This window comes from Schistosoma haematobium, chromosome 3 (assembly GCF_000699445.3).
Source record: "Schistosoma haematobium chromosome 3, whole genome shotgun sequence".
NCBI classification, from domain to species: domain Eukaryota; kingdom Metazoa; phylum Platyhelminthes; class Trematoda; order Strigeidida; family Schistosomatidae; genus Schistosoma; species Schistosoma haematobium.
The window spans coordinates 34,225,207-34,244,267 of NC_067198.1; positions in this window are offsets into that span (position 1 = coordinate 34,225,207).

Here is a 19,061-nt window from a genome sequence, read left to right on the forward strand (position 1 = left end):
ATACATTGCCCAAGACAGTGTTGACTAAAGAATGCTAGTGATCAGCCTATACTTCTCCACAACGAGTAACAAACATAAAAATGTATTACGTAACATAATAAAATACAAATTTCATTTCAGATCAAAATATCAAGACCTTAATATGTATCTAAGTATATTAACATGGCGGAAAGGAAACAATTAATCATTCTTTAAATAAGGAATAATAATAAACAATACATAGACCTTAATTTTATTTAAACAACTTCATTACTCCTATTGAAACTGAAATGGTTGGTTTTGTAATGCGCTTAGTTCAATTTCATATCATTTAATATAAGTAGTATAATGTATATAGATATAGATATAGATATGAATTCATTGTTTTTGAATATAAATGATAAATGATATAGAAATGTTCATTGTTATTCATAATGGTTTATACAAATGAAACTTTGAAATTTCTTCAGAAATATGACAGTTATCTTTTGAAAAAACGGTCAATTCTTCGGGAAAAGAAAAAACCTAAAAAATGCACCATTAAAATGGATATATAGCTGCAAAATAAAAAATCGTTTCACTATTTACTTCAATCTTACTTATGATTAAGATTAATTGAATTAAATTTAGATGTTGATTATACAGTGTATTAAATGTATATGGCAAAGTTATAATTATCAAAGTATTTGCATATAAATATATATATATACTTTAACAAATATAATTCTGTAATAACGTCCTTTGTGTTGTACAGTCTTCAAAGCATCTATGGTACCTTGATATGTCAATGGGGTAGTCCACGTAAGGTGCTGACCACATGGTGTGAATTCGACGTTAGCTAGTTTGTCACGCCATTCACATCTAACTCGAATAGGCCTCCAATCATTTCGACATAGGTCATCTACGTTGGTGATCTATAGTAGATTTAAAGGAAAATGGGAAACGTTTTGTGAATACATAAGTATACGTCATTTTTTAAAAATCAGAATAGAAAACAAAAAATGGGGTTTCACTTAACAAGATAATTTGTATTGATTAATTGGATTTGATGAAAAATGTAATTGTATACACTGAAACACTGTAAGCTTGTTTTATTCTGGTTTCAATAGAATCTATTCAAGGATAATAAGATACAGAAGATGTCGGCTCAGTGCTCTAATGGTTAAGTGCTCACGCGCGAGATCGATAGCTCGTAGGCTTGAATTTCGCGAGGCGTGATCGTGGATGAGCACTGCTGAAGAGTTTCACAATATGATGAAACGGCCGTCCAGTACTTCCAGGTTTTCCATGGTGATCTAGCTTTAATTGACTCATGATCTCAATCATTGAAACAAATTAGTATCGAGCATATTACTGTTATGTATTGTCTCACAGTCACTTGTTAATTTACACTTATTTCTAGATGATTATAAAATGCTAGGACTGTTATTACTTTTTTTGGGATTTATATACTTTGAGAAAGAAACATGATTCAATAAAAGCATAAAGGATGTTAGATACGTAGATACGTAAAGCTTCGCGTATTGAAGTGTATAACATTTTATAGCATTACAAAATATATTAGTGATAACGTTTATTGTTCTTTCAAGTAATCTGACGTTTCATTATATTTTTAATAACATGTAACTGTAATACAACTGTACATATATTGTGTTCGCTTGAATAAGACTACTTATTTTCAACAAAGGATTTTCCTTAGAAGAAGAAGAAGGTTAAAACAAGAATGACACTTTCAGTTACCAGATAACTGTAAACAACCTAGAAGCTATTAACATTTAGTTCAATATACAGCAGTAATATAAAAGTGAATATTTCTTCTAATCAACTATTACAAACTCATACTGACAATGATAATTAGTATTTTATATTCGATGTTCAAATATTTATGGTTACATGACATTAAAAGATTTCAATTTATGGATGATCTTCGAGTGACTCTAAAGTGACCCTGAGAATGTCCATCTACTTGCAAGTGTGAAATGACGGTTATAAACCAGTGTGCAGAATACAGACTATGATTTCCAGTTGATGGTTGGGGTTAGGAATTAGATTTAAGGTTTTCATCACGAAAAGGTATCAGTTATAACGCCAAAACGCTATTTAGTCAAATGGATGAATGCATTTTGCACCAAAATCCAACACCTGATATCCTAAATCTGATTGGTTCGTCCATAAATTATAGTTTTACCTAAATGTTCCCTCGAACAATGATGTACTTAAAGTAACCATTTGAAACTTCAGCAAAATGCTTTCTAACCACTTTAACTGTTCAAGTACTCTTAAATTCGCCAATCAAAAGTTTGATTTAGGCAAGTTATTTCTATTCTAGTAATTATTTGATTCACACTAGATAAATGTTTCTAAATGAAGCTGAGTAAACATTAGCTTAGATGATTAAAAATGGTTAAGTTTGAATAGATAGTAGAAAGTAATACATTTAGGCATTACATTACCGTCCTGTGTGTCACAAATTTGAAGTATAGATTGCTATTTATTCTTTGATTTTATATATCGGGATTATTATCACATGGGATTTTGCATTTTTCTTCTGTTTTTATTAAGAAATGTAACTTTTATTCATTTCAATTAGTTTAATATAATAAATGAATTATAAGCAAATATGGATGGTGGTTAGTAGTGGAATTCAGGACGCGCATTCCGTTTTATTTCGGACTCACCAACTGGATATACTTGCATCTCAGAGGTGATTTCCACTCTCGAACTCGAGCCCAGTACCATTCGTTTAAAACGCCATCGTATTATCCACATAGCTACTTAGAATGTTTGTGAATTAAGGCAACGATTTTTTTGTGCTGAACTATTCTAAATGTTTAGTTATTCCAAAAGAAATTTTATTAAATGAATACTAACTATTATGGATTTAACGATAGTGAGAATCCTTAACAAAGACCAATGATTTACACCTAGAAATAGTCATTCACCTTTAAAAGTACCATACCTAAAGGACTAAATGGATTAAAATATTTCTTGTTCAATAAGAAATTATTTTTGTAAAAGTGAAGTTGAAACTTGAAAAGTTTAAGGCATAAACATGTACCAACTGATTCATGTTTTACGAATAGTTAATATTACTAAACTCAAGTGAGGGGAAAACAACCATTTTGGTTGAAATCATTTACAAATCAATAATAATGACGTTCATATTATTTTCATTCACTAAACAATATTAGAACAAATTATCCGAACAAGAAAACTGTAATGGCTTTGCTTCGTTAATTAACCACCTTGATAATGGTTATAGTATAAATCTCAACGATGTTTGAAATCAGAAGGCATTTAGAAGTGGCAACTACAGTTTATTTACAGATAACGCAGATCACAAAGCCATAAGAGCATCAAGCGTATTTGAAGTAAAGAGGCGAAATGTGTATGTGCGAGCAAATATATAGGCGAATTTATAGTCAAATCGAATAAAGGAGAAGCAAGGCAAAGTAAAAGCTAATAATATGATTTGAGTACATATACGTAAATGGGGTGGATGATGAATCGTCGAGTGATATTTAAGCGATCAACATTTTAGCTAGTCTATCATGTGATCTAGTGATCATAACGGTTCAAAGAAATATGTGAATTGTTACTATTTCGATAACATCGTCTGTTAAGTAAGTTAATGAAAGGGATTAACCAGAATTAATCATAATCGAAATTGGTTGTAGGATAGTTGCTATAGGCTGACGAAATCAAAATAACCCATGTTATTCTGCTCAAATCTTTATTATTACTCTCTTTAAAGTATTTTACTATACATTAATCTATGTAGTGCGTATGGTGTCATCTTGATACAATAAACTTAAACCCTAATACAAATGGTTTATCTTCAATGCTCTGTTCTTTTTTTTACGGTTTTTCTTATTACTCATTGTCTTTCTCACAGAGAGTTTATAATAGATATTTGTTTAGTTCACAAGTTATCTACTTAAAGATGTTTACATTATTTACTTATATTAATATATTTTTGAGGAAAGATATTGTACATATGTAATTTCGAAATCTAAGATATTTGAATGTCTATTTTTGTTTTCAGATTGATTGTCATTTTACAACATTTGAAAACAGACAACTGTACGTTCTGCCAAACTAACTTTCAAGAAAAGTAACATTATTTATTTATTCCATTATCACCATAGGCTTCGTATTATGAAACTATAAATGTTAGACCAGTATTGAAAAACTAGAGTCACTAAACAGCCGTTTTGTTCTATTTTGAGACTCGTTAGTAGTGACAATCCACTATCCCACACGCTGGAACCGAACTCTGAAATTTCTGTCTCGAATCCAAACGTTTAACGTCTAGATCACTGAGACGGCATCTAATAGTGTTAATGTTTAACTTCAATCAACCCAGGAAATTGTGCAAATGTGCTCCATTTTCTTCATTGGGAAAATGCCTCACATCTGAGATGATTGAACTCCACTAGTCATGGCTTCTTACTAGAACTCCAGAAATTTCCTCTTGAAGCACGAAAGTGACGGTCCTGAGTTTGAGATCGTGAGTGAGTACTAATAAGGTGTCCCATACTATGAGAAAAATTTCCTGTCACGTGCATTCAGGTTTTCAATGGTGATGATTCATGACGTCAATGAAATCTATTTTATTATTGAGGTTTTGATATTTCATTAATCTTGTTTAAAGTTCTGAGTTTTGTTCACATGAAAAGATGGTTTTCACTGGTTAACTGACAAAGAACAATAAAGTCTATGTAAATAAAGCATCTAACATCTGTTTAGTAGTAAAACTTTATAGGCCATTGCTTTAATACCTACTTAGATATTAAAAACACAAGTTGAGCAAAGAAATGTCTCTTTTCAGTTAGTTCTTTGTCATGCCTATCCACTAATATTTACGTTGTACAAATAAGTAGAAAGACAATGCCAGTCAGATAGTGGAGAGTCAGTTTAGTTATACAACGTATTAAAACATTGAAACTAAAGTAAACAATTCATGAAGAACTGATTGAAACGATATATCTATTCGTTTAAATGATCTTTTTTAAATGTCCCAATGTCTGTTGAACAGATAAACTCAACCTTGTATTATAAATAAAATAACATATTTTTAATATCCCGATGAGTAGAAAACTTAGACTTTCTGATGTTTCGTGACTTAGTGTAAGCCACTTCTTCAGAGAATAAGTAATCAATTCTTTGTTATCTATTCTCTGAAGAAGTGGCTTACACCAAGTGACGAAACGCCAGTAAATCTAATTTTCTCTACTCATCGAGATATTACAAATATATTATTTTTATTTATAACAATCTTACCAATGCTCAATTTATTCAAAGTTATCAAATCAAACCTTTGTAATGATACCTACAAACCCAATCTTGTATTGTTAAGTTACATAGCCATTCTAAATAGGTAAAAATTTGATTCATTCAATAACAGAATACTATGAAATTCATTACTTTTAAATCATAAATTCTCATTAGAATGAACTAGTTTTATTGTCTAGTTCAAGTTTACTTTCAGTCAGTAAAGCGTTTTATCTAAAAAAAACACAAAGGAGTCATCTGTGAAAATAGATAGTAGTGAAGCATATTTTATTACATAATCAACGATGATGAAATCTGTCTAACTATAATCAATGTATAAAAGTATGAATTGAGTAGATGTTATCAATCCATATAGGCTTTTAGAAACAAGAAAGAAGACAATACATTCATTTGTTACTATTTAGATTTTTGTAAAAAAAGATGATAATAATAAGCTTTTATTGTAGCTGGTTGACAAATTGAGTACGAATTGTAATTTGATTTCAATGTTGAGATTCAATTAAATCGAATGATAACTCATTTGTTACAAGTAAATAGTTATTATGATGACTGTCTATGGTATAATCTATAATCTAATAATAATAATGTCATGTATATTGATGGTTACAAGAAGTATGTATCCCTATTCATTTTGTAGCTAAGTCAATAAAATTCTATATTCAGCAATATTATTTGCTTAATGAATATACTACTTTTATTCTGTTTAATGTTTAAAATAATACATCTGTAATGACATAACTGTAGTAATATGCTTATATTGACTGACAATGAATAAGTTTTACTCAATAGGGGTGTATATTGTTTTTTTAAAAGTTGATTAATTACTTGATCTGTATGATTTATTTCACTGTTGTAGTTTATTCAGAATATCTTTAGTAATTTTAAGCAAAGATGGTTAGTGGCTAGCAGTGGAATCCAGGAAGCGCGTTTCCTAAATAACAATCGGAAGATACAAATAAAACAATACCAAGTGAATTTAAACTTCACCCGATTGCACAAGCAAGTGGCTATCAGGAATCAGTAGCTAAGTGGATAATGTGATGGCGTTTGAAGCGAACGGCACTGAGTTCGAGTCCCAGTGTAAACATCAACTGTGAGATGTAGGTACATCCAGCTGAAGTCCCAAATAGGATAAAACGCGCATCCTGGATTCCACTGTTAGCCACTAACCATCTCTACTTAAAGAGCTTGTGACTTAAGGCTATATTGAGGTAATCTGCACAGAATGCATATAAGCCAACGTGAGACTGATTAATTGCAGTCCTAAATAACAATGGGAAGATACAAGTAAAACACCAAGTGAATCTTTAGTGATTTATTTTAGTACGGGATTGTTCATAAAAGCGCATTATTGATCCCGCACATGAGACTCAAACCCAGAACCTTTGATCTCTTGTGAACACTTCACTTTTAGACCAGTGAGCCGGGATTCATCGGTGTTTAAACATATGATTTGCATTCTGAATTAATTCTATTAAAAATAAAGTGAGACATACTGTTGTTCAGAATGCATATACAGTAATGAATTCTACATTTATGAATAATTTTGTTGATTCCATTAAGAATTATTGGCAGTCGTAATTACCTATCGAAAGAATTTTCTGTTTACTGTTGTATCAAGATAGATATGCTTTAAGTGACTCGAAGTTTCATCTATAAGTACGTATAATATGACTGCTTTGTCAGTATCGTAGGGTGTTATCAATAAAGTTTCTTCTAGGTCGTTTCATTCATTAGTAAAATTTTTAATGATTGGAAAAAAAAGAAAGATTATTAATTAGGAATATCAACAAGAAATACTGGATTGATTTTACTTTTGAATTAAAAAAAACAACAACAAACAAATAAGCTATTTGTGTAAAAATATACATGGATCCCACACACTATTTGTTCAAGTATTGATGAATATATGGTTAAATATAGATGAATTGTGGTGTGGGCTACGGATGTCGAAAGATATAAGTAGTATCTATCACCAATAAAAAGTAAAGTGTCTGGAGGCAGAAGGTTAAGAAGACCAAAAAACGAGAATGCGAACTGGGAATGATTGGTGTGGAAACGAAGGAACAGTCAAGTCTGAGACGATTGATTGTCATTTTACTGTATTTTTCTTGTAATTTAGTAAGAGATTGTGTAATTTTGTGTTCAAAATACATTTCGTCGTCCCCGCCTGTGTTCTTGTTCATTAGAACACTAAAAATTAAAACACTACGTTCCACTATATACTACTTACAAACAATGCTGTGAGTAGCGTCCACTATACATGTAGTACATACTAATACAATAAACGAAAACTGCAAGCTATTTTGTAAAAGTTGTATTAATTTGAATCAGTAATACTCAGAACAGCAAGTAAATCTAGAATTATTTTTAAAAACCCTGTCAAATGATTGTTCAGCAAAATAAACGATATTAATTTGATCTTTCCGAATATATCCCTGTATTATACGGTTTTTCAACAGAACTTATACCTCTTTGATGATTTAAACAAAAATTAGATTCACAAACATGGCTAGTAAAATTCTATTTTCAAAGGCATGAAATTAATTGAAAACACACCAAAGAATATAATAATCCAGCCATTGTATAAATTAATTGATAAATTCTATACTGTTATGATACAACAAAACTATATATTTGTGCCTACATGTTATTGATAACTAATGGAAGTATATATTTATACCTCAACTATAATTATGAAGTTGAAGGGAAATAGAAAAGAGGAAGGTAGAAGAATATACTACGTCGGGAACTGGAAGCAAACATGAAAAGGATGAATATCAACTGTAAATAACTGGAGAGGATTACTCAGGACAGGATTGTATGGAGGGTGCTGTTGGGCGGCCTGTGCTCCTTCACGACGGATAACAGGTGTAAGTAAGTAAGTATGTTTATGAAGTACGAGCATTATCACCAGTTAAACACTATTTCGTGACTTGCTATATAACCACTGCCATAAATAGCACATATCAAGAAACATAACTTAAAATTTATGTGAAATATTTCCCTAAGAATCACCTCAATAAAACACCTTCCCTATCTCTGCATATATATTCCATGAAAGATAACAGATAATCAGGTATATTTAACACGATTTCTTCGAACTATAAAATTCTGTTTTCTCTCTACATTAATCAGTGAAGATTTCAGATGCAAAGATTTCTGTAATGTATATGTTATCCATTTCCAACGAATTTTCCTCATTTCCTCTTTAAATGGAAGCTGGTTTATTCTCTCTCACAGTAGATTGTTACTGATCGTATCCGGTTAATGGATATTAAGTATTTTTCATAGACAATTGTTTGTAAATACTTGTATCATTTTGGTGATGGTTGTGGTAGTTCTCCACGTTTCAGCTCCGTAGAGATGATCAGATGCATAGTACAAAAAGATTATAGGTGATATTACAGAAGTTGCTTGACCTTGTATTAATGGATTAATTCTGTTCGAAAGGATCACTTTAGTATACCGTAGTTTCTTAATTCATAGGCACTTAAATAAAACTCGAAATTCTTTATGATGATTCATTGTATACTTATATTATGTAGATGAGATTATTTATAATACAATCAGCCCATCTTCTCAAAATATAGTTTGGCATGAATATGGATTTTCAACCATATCAGCGACTAGAATCTAACTGTTAGTGTAGAATATTATAGAGATTGATAAAATTTTTATTTTACTTCAATCGAATAGATTTATTTAAATAAGTGTTGAAAACCAGGAAACAATAAACTGAAAATACCTAGCACTACATGACTATTGTTTTGTGTCATTTAGGAAATTTTCACATGGATAAGAGCTGAAAAATGCTAGTCTCGTGGATGTAACAATACCATAATTCTTTGATAATCAAGTTGTGAAATGACATGAACATTTTAATCCATGAAATATCTTTTCTCATCTAATTCCCGAAAACATATTTAATTTCACTAGTTGAGATCATGAGTCAATTGAAGCTAGATAACCATGAAAAACCTGGAAGCACTGGAAGGCCGTGCGCGTCCACGATCCCGCCTCGCGAGATTCAAAACCAGGACCTATCAGTCGCGCGCGAGAGCTTAACCTTTAGATCACATATTTAATTGTTTATCATTAGTCAGAACTTAATAAAAATTAACTAGATTGACTGACTTTCAAGATTTAGTAGAAATTCATTATCATATATTGCAGGTATCAAAATAACACTCGGCGAGGCTATAATTCATAGACGACATTTGAATGAATCTTAACTGACCTTGAAAAATATTAGGCAATCGGGAAACAGTATAGAATAAAAATATATTATACCAAACCAAAACCTTAGAGTACATGCACTTCTTTAGTATGGTTTAAAAATTTATAAGGTTAGAAAGTGGTTCAGAGGTACTGAAATCGTAATGCATATGGTAGAGGAAATCATCTACATATCTCAATAGTAGTAGGCCTCTGGAGCCATAATAAAGTCTCAAAAACTCTTTGAGCTTCGACCACATAGCTTCAATATGGTTTGTGTGCACTCCTGTTGTTAGGTCCACAAAATGCCGTTTGTAGACAAGGACAGGATGCGCATAACCAAGACTATGTAGTCATCAGTACGCTCTCCAACCATCTGTATATATTGAAGTACCCGGCCGTAGCCAGTGTTAATCGTCCTTTTGTTATCCAGTTCGTAACAATTGTCATAATTTACCTTAGTGTCAATCTGGATCGAGTAAAAAAAATTCCACTTCTTTCAGACTTCTTCCTCCAACACATATTACATCGAAAGACAATATTGTCGCGATAGTCCGCACAAGGTCCACAAGTCATTTGATTACCACAATCACAAATAAGGGAATTTCTTAATAGTCCCATTTATTGTAGTCGCTCAACTAATATGTCTTCTCCAAAAACCACTGTGAATCGACTGTGAGTGAGCATCAGGTGCTGAAATTAGCTCAGTGACCTTGAACTCCCTTAAACGCTTCTGATTGGCTCGTTCATAAATTATAGTCTCGGCTAACAATCTTCTACTTGTAAAAATTACAAGTTCTATTCTATTACCTGTTTACAATTTTCTGACTAAAGTTAACCACTGAATTGTACATCTATCCATTCTAATCAAAATAGCTCACTAACATCAATTAAACAGGTTATCATTGTCTTTTATATTGGAAATTCATTCATCTATAAACTGCTTATTATCAGTAATATTACAATATTATTGGACAAAACGGCTATCCAGTGCTTTCAGGTTTTCCATAGTGATCTAGCTTCAATTGACTCATGATCTCAACAACTGAAATGACTAAAATCTCCACAAACCACCCCTCCCCCCCGCCTAATATTGTTTTCTATTTAAAACAAAAAATAAATATACATGGATAAACTAAGCATTAAAAAACTCAATTAATTTATAAGTCAATTGATATGGTTCACTATAGAGGTTATCTGAAAATCACAAACGTACAAACACATATATATTACTCACTATAATTCGTTTTACAATTTATCCAAAAATAAAACAAAACAATCCAATATAATAACTTATGTACAATTATTTAATCAATAATCAATTATCATTATTATGAAAATGATTTCTTTTAAAACATATTCAGTAGTATAAATTCATTCGAATGTAAAATAAGTAGTATATGTTCATTTTGGTTTAGGTCAAGGAGAATTTTGAAGAGAAGAAAAAAGGAAAAAAGAAAAAAGAAAAAAGAAAAAAGAGAAAATGAAAAAAGAAAAAAGAAAAAAGGAAAACACGTTGTTAACTGAAGTAATGCAAGATTATTTCATTTTCTTGTGTAAATTTATTTGATGACATAATAATTAAATTTAAGTTAATAGTTTATGGGTATAAAATTGACTTATATAGTAAAATAAGTGTATAGTTCTAATATGAAGAAGATTCATTAATTATTCTACTTATGATTTGATAGTAATGCATTATAGATTTACTGAAAAAATAATTAATTTAAACTTATTTTTGATAAATCTTGCTAATTGAACGCTATATTCGTTTCCTAAGCTATACTTGTAACCACTAAGTTGGAACTACACAGCGACCTGAACATGAGAGAAAAGGTGCAAAATATGCGAGAAGCACTTGACTCCAAAAGTTTGTTTTAGTAGAGAAAATTTGGGGTTTTTATAGTATTTTAGATGTCATTGGCCCTCCCGAAAATTCTAGAATGCTACCAAACATAGTAGCAGTATAGTAATCAGCTAATCAGAAGCTCTACATGTGACTTTTCACTTTCTAGATATTTCTGGCTAAACTACTGATGAACGCCGATTGGACAAAATGCTTCTTAGTGTTTCATGATCCTTTTTTGGCTTTTCCAAGAATTTTTATGGATTACCCGAACAGTTTTGTAATCATCACTATTAAGCAATATGTAGGAATTATTGTTTGTAATTCGAAGCGATATATAAAATAATATCATTAGATTGTGGTATTTGTAAACAAGGATGATAAGCATCTTAAAATTCAGTGAAGTCAATATTGAATTATCAATTATCTTGCATATTGATTGTGTGCCCGTTTCGATTAATAATTAGGATGAAATCACATGTATATGGACGTCACTAATTTGTTATGTCGGACACGTTTGTCATTTATACTCGATAACGAAGAACCATTGCAATTTTCACGATACGAAAATATGAACAAAAAGACTAGTATAAAGGAAGATTTACTAACCACCAAATATAACGACGATGACTCTAGTAGAAAATACACTCATTCATACATTGATTGTACACATATTTCGATGATTAAATAGGATGAAATCACATATATATGAAAAATGCCTACAGTTCTAACAAATCATGTTACATGTCATGCTGAGCATAGTTCAGGTCAATTGAATAGAAGGATGTTGTATATTATACAGAATAAAATGTCGTACGGGTAATCAAAACAAACATTACATTGAGTAATTATTATATTGAATTAATCAGACGGAAGTACTGTTGAACAAAAATCAGTATGGGTAGACGAATGTGATTTCGCCATATTATCCCATCATATCAGAAAGTATAAATAATATTCACACTGAAGAGAGAAGATACAAATATTTATTTGTTATAGAAAAGAGATATGTTTTTATTGAAACATGAAATGAACACCGCACTAATCATGCATAAGGGCTACGGTGGTACGCTAACCTTATGATGGCATCATTTCCGATGAGATCATGAGTCAATTTGAAGCTATATCGTCGTGAAAAACCTGAGAGCATTGTACACCGGTTTCGTTTTATAGTGGGACTCCTCAACATTGCGCATCTACGATCGAACCCAGGTCATATGGGTCACGCGCGCGACCGCGTAATCGTCCAGTAGTTCAAGAATTTCCATAATGGTCTAGCTTCAATTGACTCACGATCTCAACTATTAAGTTACAAATTAATAAAGAAAAACATGAACTAGAAAAAAACAACTGAAATTCTTTTTCATCCTTGTCTTAATCTATACATCATGCTGTTTAGTTTACATAAAAATGTAGACAGCAATTGATTGATTGAATAAGTTGAATATCAATGATGTTGTTTGGTAATGATAACTGTGAGATGCAATCATGCATATAGTTCACTTGTTTTATTAACTAACCTACACTGTTCGGTCAATGAGATGAAATTGAAACTTTATCAACTAGAATACTCAGTTACCCATGAATGAAATGTATAACAGGAAACAGTCTCCAGTAACATTATACACAAAATGGTATACGATGTAAAATAGCTTGTTAATATATCAATAATTATAGTTTGTCTCTCATTGTAAATACTGAAGTTAAGATATTTCTGGATTCGTGATAAAATCATAAATAATTTTATGAAAAATGCAACGTATTTTAAATATTGTGATTGACCAATTACAAGCTCTTTAAATATTGCCCTTAGATGCCGTGGTACGGTCAAGTGTAGGAAGAGTCAACTCTCCCTCATATGGTCGCGCGTATATAGCCACTGACAGGGAAGTCCTACTCACTTCATTCTCGTGGCGGGGTGTTGTTCAAGAAATTGAGAAAACGAAAATCGGATGATCTGCACTTTCGTCGGGTTAGTGGATATGAGGATCCACGTAGGGTTGTTGGAAAATCCTGATTCCAAACGAATGGTGCACATGGGTTCCAGGATCGTGTGGGAACGAACAAATGGCGTATGGAGCAATCGTTGGTCACCGGTTAGCATGGACTTCATTTCGTGACGTTGCTCCACTGCCTTGTGAATCAGACCTTTAGGCCGAAGTCTCCGTGTGTGACCTCCTAAGAAAATTACCTGTTTCGGTTTGGACATCCAGTTAGTATCACTGCCCACACACAAATCAAGTGACTTGATGTATATCTTTAGATTATAGATATTTGAAATGAATGTAAAATCATTGATAGAATTTTTTTTCCCGATTACTAGATATCTTCAATAGGTGTTATTTATGCAAATCTAATGGTAAAACATATACTCTCATTTTATGTTTAACCATTCCTAGAATACTAAACGTATATTCTTAGTACTATGCTCATAAAGGATAAATTAATGTTGGAATCAGTATGGATTTTTGGAACTGATTGTACTTTGAATTACAATTCCAGATGTAATAAACTTGAACTTGACACATTATGGAAGAGGAGAATCAAATTAAATTTAATCATTTTCTTCAAAATATTTGATAAACGATTCTTTATAACTAGTCAAGTAATTCAATATACTGAAACTTCTAATTACGACATCTGTAATCACTTATCATGAGTGAAATAAACCCATTCTAAATCATCTTTCTATATGAATTAGTTTACCTGTTAATTTTATAGACTCTGGAACAAACTAATACAATCTATCTGTGCGATGAAATCATTCCCATTCTTTGTTCACTGCATTGACGTATACTGCTCCTCTGAAAATGTATTAAATGTTCTATCACCTGTAAGTGTATCTTATTCCACATATCCGATTATAGGAAATTTAAATGTTTAGCCATTCTTGTTACTGAATTCACTAAGTAAATCCACTTATCTGCTGTTACTTTGTGTTGACACCGACCTTGGCAACCGTAAGTAATTTGAATAATATCTAACAACACTGAGTGAGATGACATGTATAATGGTAGACATGAATGACATATTTTAGTAACTATTGTTGGATTATTTCGTGCTCTTTGTTTCCATTTCACTTTTTCTAGCTGTAGATGATTATAAGTAATTCGTTATGGCACAGGAAATGACCTTAAATACATCGTTTATACATCAACAGGATGTCCATTTGAAAAGAATTGAAATTTCCCGGCCAATATATTTGATTGCTGTCATAAATGTACTACCTAAGCAATTTTTGAACTAATAAACTTAAAACAATCTTATATCACATTTATGTTGTCTATATTCAGTGTTACTAATTATATCAAATTGATCATGCCAGTAAACTGGTATGAATTGTGTAATAATTATTTCAGTAAGCATGACAGTCAGTCAGTCAGCTACAACGTAGGACCAGGCACATATATGCATCGGTCCAAGTTGCCATACCTCATTAACACAACAAGATGAACACCGTATTCATAAAAGTAGTTATTTCAGAGGTGGTAATATATAAAAGAAAGATTGCATATAAAGATATGATACAGGAAGAAAGAATTAGTTCATAGAAAGAAAGATATGAAGCGATTTTAATCTCTTAGTTTAAGGGAAGACAGAGAGTGTATACACCGACGCCATTGTGATCGATTCTGAGCCATGTCACCCAGAGTCTCCAACCATTGGTTACGATAGTCACTCAGACCCCAACTAAGTAGTCTGAAATCATTAGCAAGCTTCATTTTCTATTGAATTTGCAGGAAGAAAGAAAATAAACAGAATCTCAGTTATCATGACAGATTATGCCTAATCATCTATCTGGCGGATTTAAAATTGTCTTCGTTATTAATTATTGTAGTAAAAGATATGATTCAGTAGACACGTTTATAAGAAAGAGAAATACTGAGGGGGATTGTAAATTGATATTTGTCAACTGAATAAGATACTAGGTAAACTTATAAGCAGTATTTTTAACCAATATACATTATATGCAACTATCCTAAATAAAAGAATTTAGAGTACATAATCCAATGGATTTAGCCATTCAAAGTAAACAGATGTCATAGGCATGGTACGAATTATAGATAAAACAAGAAATCTGTGGGTATCAATGCCATGGTTGGACATAATAGTTTCAAATAAATTGAGTACTTGGTAGAAGGCTAATAATTATATATTTTTTGTTATATTCTAATAATTAGAAAAATTGTATTTCTGATGTTTTGTAACTTAATGTGTGCCACTTCTTCAGAGTGAACAAAAAAGTCATCATGGTACTCATTAGTTAATCAAGAAAGATGAACTCGTTTATTTAGTAACCTTTGTATAAACTTTGGCTTTTAACTGACTCAGTAAGTGCAAAGAAACTTTTGTTTTCAACATTGTAAATTATCTTTGAAATACAAAATCATTCACTCTATTTTTGAATCATCAACTGTCTACAAATTTATGTCTTAAAGGTTTTAGAAATTAAAAGTTAAAGAAACCTATATTTTATTGAACAAGAACACAAGTGGGGACAAATGTCAATCAATCGTTTCAAACTTGACTAGTCTTTCATTTCCACACTAATCATTCACTTTTCTTCAATCTTTTTAACTTTCTGCCTCCAGACAATTCATTTTCAATTGATGATACATACTACTTGTATTTATCGATATCAGTGGCATACACCACAATACACTTGGTATTGTTTGGCTTGTATCTTCCCATTGAGGTTTAAGACTACAGTTGATCAGTCTGTTATTGGCATATGTGCATACTGTTCGTATGCCTCGATATTGCCTTAATTCACAAGCTATTTGTAAGCAATGATGGATAGTGGCTAGCAGTGGAATCCAGGACGCGCGTTTCGTCCCATTTGGGCCTCGTCAGCTGGATGTACCTGAATCTCAGAGTTCATGTTTACTCTGGGACTTGTAAACTTGTAAAGGTTTTTTTTCGTTATTGAAATGTATTTATTGCATAAATTTTCTAATTTCTACATATTTTATCCACCAAATTATTTATGTTAAAATGGTAATTGTTCATCATTTACTCCATACACCATACAAAATTCTTTGTAGTATAATGTGTATTCATTATTTAAGGTTACATAAAACTTTCTTTTTGAAAACTAAAGTATTTGAAGTCATTTGAAGTTGAAAACTGAAGAATTCGTTTTTTTCTGCATCTTGGGATATTAAAAGATAAAACTTTAAAGACTAATTAGTTTATACGTATGTTTGGTAATTATTTCTTTATTGTCATTCATATCAACTTTCAAAGTTGAATAATGAAAAATTGTTTGAGCCCTATTATACTTGTTTTGTTAAAGAAAACATTATGTTTGATGTTTATTTATTCAGTACAAAGAAAAAAACATCCCAAAATAATCTAATTATCAGAAGGGGTTTTGTGGATATTATAGTAATTTCAATAGTTGAGATCATGAGTCAATTGAAGCTAGACCACCATGGAAAACCTAGAAGCACTGGATGGCCGTTTCGCCCTAGTATGGGACTCCTCATCAGTGTGCATCCACGATACCACCGACCCCCTTGAAGAGTTTTCCATGGTGATCTAGCCTCAATTGACTCATGATTTCAATTATTGAAATTACAATAATATCCACAAAACCCCTTCAAATATAATTTAGTTCATTACTGAAAAATAGTTATAATTGATTTTTCATATTTATACAAGTTAATTTTATTATGTAATAGAATAATCAAAACTATGACGTATCCAAATACAGGAAATATGTGTTAATTGCTTTGATTACGGCAAACTAAATCATAAAGTTGATAGTAATTATAATAGCAAATTATTCATAATAATTATATTACAAATAGTAGGAAAAGGTGCTATGAGACAATACAAGTATTTGGAAAAGTTATAAGAACTATAAACTAGAAATGAAAACCTGACGAAAATGAAGAGTTGGGATGTTTGCGTGCTTAAATAAATTCTTTTTTTAGAAAGATGAAGCATATTTGTGGAGGTTACTAGTCAAACAACCAAAGAAACCTTAAATTATCTCAAGAATTAGAGAAGAAAGAACGGCAGCGATGTATCGATTACCGTAGTAGTGCCAAGTACGGGATCCTATTGTATGCTTAGATTGGGGTTAAAATATCAAGTGACTGTTGCTTTTAGGTAAAGTATACATCTATCGTTATTTTTTTTATTTATCATTCTTGAAAAAGCACAACGGTCCACTAGGTGAAATCCACCCCCTTTATGTCTTTCCATGAGAGCGTTAAATAGTTTAAAGCCATTTATTATCAAATTTGTTGGTATGTAGATTGAGAATCATTTAGATAATGCCCTCTCTTCCCTTACAACATATATGCTAATGACTGTACAGGTTAATAGATAAATAAAACGTGAAGTCAGGAAAACACTGGAGATTTCATGTGCTTCAAATTAATAATCGCCTTTAGTTTAGGTAATTGTTAACCATTAAATCTTCAATATGATATTAAGCTACTGAATCTACTGATCAATTTGTAACAGTCAATCATGGGATTCAACTAAAGAAAATGATAATAACTGTTATTAAAATATTTCAGGCTATATTTTCAACTGAATAACAAGAATGAATAGCCTTTATCTTTAATTTTCTATTTTTGCCAATTTACTTTTCATGAGTTAGATGGATAACATTAACGAATGTAACATGCAAATAAGGGTTTGTGGAAATTATAGTAATTTAATGGTTGAGATCACGAGTCAATTGAAGCTAGACCACCATGGAAAACCTGGAAGCACTGAATGACCATGTTGTCTTATTTTCAGACTCCTCAGCAGTGCGCATCCACGGCCCTGTCTCGTGGTATTCAAACCCAGGACCTACTGGTCTCGAGCGCGGGCGCTTAACCATTAGACCACTGAGCCGGAATTTAATGGTGTTAATATGTAACTTCAACTAATCCACGAGATTGCGCCACCGTACACCATTGTCTTCAGTGAGCTGATATCTCACAACACACCTGATTGTACTCCACTAGTCACGGCTTCTCACTAGAACTCCAGGAAATGTCTCTTAAAGTCAGTCACTAGTGAGTATATGTTGATTATTATCAGAAGAGGTTTTGTGGATATTATAGTAATTTCATTGGTTGAAATCATGAGTCAGTTATTTGTCTAAATAATACAGCTATACTTGTAAAACAAAATTAAGTTTCAATATTTTATGATATTTAATATAATTTTATTAACACAGTTCAGATTTCAAAGAAAAGTATGAAGAAACTTAATGATGGTATATAAAGACGAATCCCAATTTTTTAATACTTTAGTGGCTTGTGATCTAACTTCAATTAGACCATATGTTGATCTCTATTGAATGATTGCTATCGAAATATATATGCCGTCTATCATCGTATATAATTATCAACTTAAATCGCGTTAGTGAATAACGGAATTAAAATAAGTCAAATACGAGAATGGGTGTTTGAATACATAAATTCTGTACAATTGTTGATCGGAACAGATAATCAGTGGGACAAAGGGAATAGAAGATAACAAAACGAAATGACGCGAAGTGGAGAAGGCGTGTGAGCCGACTCCATTTAACCAAGCGTTAATCAATATATATCGTCACACAAAATTAAGCTGCAGACGTGTGGTTTGTAGGATAATATGTACTCACACATATGCTGATATAAAAACAGTCACGGTTGATAAGTGAATAATTAACAAGGTCAAAATGTACTTACTTACTTACGCATGTTACTCCCGGTGGAGCATAGGCCGAAGA